This window comes from Odocoileus virginianus, chromosome 22 (genome assembly GCF_023699985.2).
Source record: "Odocoileus virginianus isolate 20LAN1187 ecotype Illinois chromosome 22, Ovbor_1.2, whole genome shotgun sequence".
NCBI lineage: Eukaryota > Metazoa > Chordata > Mammalia > Artiodactyla > Cervidae > Odocoileus > Odocoileus virginianus.
In genome coordinates, this window is record NC_069695.1 from 20,907,843 (window position 1) to 20,913,304 (window position 5,462).

General features: G+C 43.0%; 1 pseudogene; it reads left to right on the forward strand.

Moving 5' to 3' along the window:
* The first annotated feature begins 1,930 nt into the window (after nt 1-1,930).
* LOC110147055 (single-stranded DNA-binding protein, mitochondrial pseudogene) lies at nt 1,931-3,226 on the forward strand (annotated as a pseudogene).
* Nucleotides 3,227-5,462: the final 2,236 nt, after the last annotated feature.

The window sequence follows — 5,462 nt, forward strand, 5'->3', positions numbered from 1 at the left end:
ACTTCTGACTGATGCGATGTTGGGAATGTGAAGAGCCACCATACAAGCCCCAAGTCCATGAGGAAAGCACACATTACCCTCTGGTATTATCCACGTTCCCAGGAGTGATACAATGCTTGCTGAAGAGTGAGGTGAGCATAAGGGAGATGGTGAGAGCCAGCAATCAGAAAAGACTGTAGAAGTAGAAGCGTCTCGTCTGAGTTTTGATAAGTGGGTGGGTTTGAGCCATTTTGAGGCTGATTAGAACTCACTCAGCACAGTGACGTTATTCCAGACCCAGAAAAGACTGCACAGAAGTGAGCTGGAATACACGATCCCAAAGAAAGAAGGTATCCAGCAGAATTCATCCTGCCCTTCTTACAGGCTAACTTGTATCCCCTAACATTTATTTGTTGAAGTCTGAAGCCCCAGGACCTCAGAATGTTAAGTGCATTTGGAGAGAGGGCCCTTAAAGAGGCAATTAAGTTAAAGTGAGGTCATTAGGGTAATTCTTCATCCAACGGTGTTCTTTCAAGAAGAGACTAGGACACAGACAGGTACAGAGGGAAGACCATCTAAAGACACATGAAGGGGCCTTCCCTGGTGGTCCAGTGGCTAAGACTCCCAGTGTAAGAGGTCTCAGTTTTATCCCTGGTCAGGGAACTAGAACCCACATGCTGCAAGTTAAGATTCCGCATTCCACAGTGAAGATCTTCAGAGTCCCTTGGACAGTAAGAGATCAAATCAGCCAGTCCTAAAGGAATGCAACCCTAATATTCATTGGAAGGACTGATGGTGAAGCTGAAGCTCCAATAATTTGGCCACCTGATGCGAAGAGCCGACTCCTTGGAAAAGACTCTGATGCTGGGAAAGATTGAAGGCAGAAGAGAGGGACAGAGGATGACATGGTTAGATGGCATCATCAACTCAATGGACATGAGTGTGAGCAAACTCCGGGAGAAAGTGAAGGACAGGGAAGCCTAGCATGCTGCAGTCCATGGGGTCACAAAGAGTCGGACACACCTGAGCAACTGAACCACAGCAATAAACATGTAAAGAAAATCCTATTATTGGACTTCTCCAGATGAGCAAACTGAAGTACCAGAATTTTTGCCCAAGGCCACATAACTAGTAAGTGATTGAGCTGGGTTTGAGTGTAGGCATTTAGGCTTCAAAATCTGTGTTTTTAATTGTTAACTACATTCAGCTACCTCTCAGGTTAAACGTGGATGTAGATATTTTCTCTGTCTTCAAGGTATGCCAGAAGCCTTTCCCTCAACAATGCTGGGGCACAGGTGGGCGAGGGTGGTACCTTGGCATTCCAGTAGGTTGACCTGCTGCAGGAAGACAGCCTCCCTCATACCACCCCCCAGACAGACCACCCTCCAGACACACACACTCCAGATACACAGAAATGCTGAAGAAAATGTAACAGAAATATGTTCAGTACATTTAAAGCATGGAAGGAGACAGAGCAATCTCTGGAATGTATAATCCTTGAAGACAGAGACTTTATGCTCTTCGTTTCTGATTCTCTAGGATTTAGAATGGTTGCTTGGCACACTTGATAAATATCTGTTGAATGAAAAAAAATTTAGGGGCTGGAAATGAACAGAAAACTCCAAGCCAGAGTAGTGTGCAGGAGTGAAACTGAAAGGAAAAGGGGGGACTGGGACTTGACACACGCTTTCAGAGTTGGGAGGCAGGGTTTTGATGTTTGTGCATCAGATGTTCATAGATCAAACACATGATGTTCACACATATCAAAAGATGAAGCCACTAACCTTTGTAAGGACTCCCTGTATAAGGCCAACTAGTCATCCCAACTGCGAAACAGAGACTAGAACACTCCAACTGGGCAACCAGTCTGGAGAAGCCACAGGAGACTGACCTGTTCTCTCTGTAATTTGTCCACAAAACCCGAGGAAGGTGGGCTCCGGTAGGAAACAATACCCACCGCGTGACTTCCTCTGTGGTCCAGTCACTAAGATCACACTCCCAATGCAGGGGACCGGGCTTGATCCCTGGTCAGGAAGCTAGACTGCGCATGCCACAGCTAAAGATCCTGCCTACCACAAACTAAAAAATGTCCTGAATGCCAGAACGAAGATCAAAAACCCTGTGTGCTGCAGCTAAGACACTGCGCAGCCAAATAAGTAAATAATTTTAAAAACCAAAAACAATATCCACCACAGAGGAGCTCATGGGTGAAAATTACAAACCACTCAGGAAATAAATGACCCCAGGGAAGAATCACAAAAGAGGTAATTTACATCTAAGAACTAGAGGCAATAGAAAACTGTGAAAGAATCTTTAAAATAATTATGTTTGAAACGCTGAAAGAGGTAAAGGAAGAAATATTAATACAATCTATAAAGCAGGAACAGGATATGATAGAAAAAAAAGAACAAATGAATTTGGTAAAGGATATATAGAAATGCTACGCATAGAAAGGGCGGAAGGCCAGAGTCTTGCGTTAGGTGTGCGTGCGGCTGTTCTCGGCCCGGGGGGAGTTGCTTTGTTGGCTGTAGACCTCCTCTTTTCGCGCGGAGGACTCTGCTTTCATCGCACCTCCCAGGCTCTTTACGTTGTTGCTTGGGAGCGTCCGCTTTGAGCAAGGGCCCTCGGACATTTCAGCGGAAAAGACTAAAGATTAGATTGGAAGAACAGAGAGTAGAAGCCATGTTTCGAAGACCTGTAGTACAGGTGCTTGGTCAGTTTGTAAGACGTGAGTCTGAAGTAGCTAGCAGTTTGGTTCTCGAAAGGTCTCTGAATCGCGTGCAGTTGCTTGGTCGAGCAGGTCAGGACCCTGTCATGAGACAGGTAGAAGGAAAAAACCCAGTCACAATATTTTCCCTAGCAACAAATGAGATGTGGCGATCAGGGGAAAATGAAACCTACCAAATGGGTGATGTCAGTCAAAAAGACAACATGGCATAGAATTTCAGTGTTCCGACCGGGCCTCAGAGATGTCGCGTATCAGTATGTGAAAAAGGGGTCTCGAATTTTTGTGGAAGGGAAAGTAGACTATGGTGAATATACGGATAAAAATAATGTGAGACGACAAGCAACAGCAATTATAGCTGATAATATTATATTTCTGAGTGACCAGATAAAAGAGAAGCCGTAGACTGGACGATTCTTCTCTGGCCGGTGTTTGGTACAGTCTCATTTCCAAATCATGCTAGTGTTTATAGTTCCTAAGGACAAGAATTAAAATACTCTTCATTATAAAAAAAAAAAGAAATCCTGTGCATGGTATTTGGGATTCTCTAGGGGCTCAGATGGTCAAGCATCTGCTCACAGTATGGGAGACCTGGGTTCAACCCCTGCATCGGGAAGATCCCCTGAAGAAGAGAATAGCAACCCATTCCAGTATTCTTGCCTGAGGAATTCCATGGACAGAAGAGCCTGGTGGGCTACAGTCCATGGGGTCTCAAAGAGTTGAACATGATTGAGCAACACAGATGCACATACATATGATAATTACTAATTGGAATTTTTTTTAAAAAGCCTTTAATCAGTTGCCTAAAAAGAGAATTAATGAAGTGGAAAATAGATTGGAAGGAATACTTCATAATTCAGACTAGAGATATCCATGACTAAAGAAAACCATGAAAATCATTAAAGAGACCCAGAGACTTTAAATGAGAAATACCAAATAAGTCAAACTGGAGTTCCAGACAAGAGAGTAAAAAGAACAGAAAATATCATTGTTGAAAAAAAGGATCAAAGTATTTTCCATAACTAAAGATATGTAATGAAGGTCCCTGTATCATGAGCAACACAAGTAAAAAATAAATCCACATGTAGAACCCTCAGAATAAAATGCAGAATATCAAAGACAAAAGCAAAATATTAGGGCTGCATCCATGAATGATCCCAGGCTGTTGAGAAAACTGCAGTAGGGGAGAGAACAGGTAAGTGGCCAGTCTGTGCCTCATTTCGTGTCTGCTCTTCACAAATTTTCATTCCAGCAGGCAAAGAGGACCCTGCTTTGGCGGGGGAATCAGAGCTCCACCTGTCAGCAGTGGGAGGTGGATAGATTGAGAGGAAGACCGTTCTATTAACATTTTATTACAGTCTCAGAGGCTCTCAAAAATAGCATTTGAAAGGATTGACTCTGAATTAATTTTAGTATATTATTTGCAATTCAATTCACATTTAATTTTAATCCTATCAGTTTTTTGATAGATGCCCAAGCATAGTCTTTATCAAAGGTAATTAAAGCATGAATCAATCATTGAACAAGTTTCACTGAGCAGCATCACTTCTGTTTATTCAAAAAAATGTTATTGATTATCTACTAAGAGTAAGATACTTTGTTAGAAATTTTAGAGTTAAGAATTATGAAAGAAAGAAAAGAAAAAAAATAGTGAGCCATGAAGACATACAACAGGACAATGAATAATGGGTTTGAACCGGTTGAGTTAACATGATCCATGCAGAGTTCAGCAAGCCCAAAAGCCCTGGGGTAGGTTGGCACTTACCATGTGTGAATAACAGGAAGTAGGTCAGTGTGCCTAGAACATAGTAATTGAGGAGAAGGGCGGTATAAGGTCAGCAAGGGAAGCAGGGATCAGATCACAAGGAGCCGTATAGAGTGGGATAAGGAGACTGGGCTTTATTCTAAACCCAATGTGAACCCACTGGAAGATTTGAAGCAAAAACAGAGCTAATAAATTTTTTAAGAATTGATCACTGTGGGTGCTTAGTGGGAAATGGATTGAGGAAGGACAAACAATGAAAGAAGAGAAAGGAGTTAAATTGTTTTCCCACCAACTCAAGAGAGAATTGATGACTAGAGTTAGCAGCAGAGATGGAGAGGGGCAGGCAGATCTGAGACGTAATTCAAGCACAAAGTTTTGTTGATACAATGGATGTGAATGAAGGAAACAGAAAAATCAAGGATAAGGTCAAGACTGTTGCCTGTGCACTGGAAGGGTGGTGGTATAACTTCTTGAAATAGGAAAAAATGGGGAAAACAGGGAAACCAAGAATCCCATAGGGGACATGTTAATTTTGAGATACTTATTAGACCCTCATGAATTTGAGCAAACTCCGGGAGAGAGCAAAGGTCAGGGAAGCCTGGCCTGCTGCAGTCCATGGGGTTGCAAAGAGTTGGAGACAACTTAGCAACCGAATCACAGATTGATATTGCAGGTAAGAAGTCAGGCAAAGTCTGTGGTTCTGGAGAGAGGTCATAGGAGGGAAGGATATGTTTAGTCGTTGGACTATAGGTGCTACCAACAGCCGTGGGCTTCCAAGAGAGAACCATCTATGCAAAGAAGGAAGAGAGGAAGAGAGAGTCCTGGTACACACTCACATTTAAGTTCCAGGAGAGGAGGAGGAGCCAGCAAAGGTAACCAGGAAAGAGTGACTTGGGAGGTAGGAGCGGGACCAGGGAGCCTCAGAGAGGCAAAAGGAAAGAGTGATCATCTGTATCAGATATGCAGAAAGTTGCCATGAGCTTAGCTTTAGCA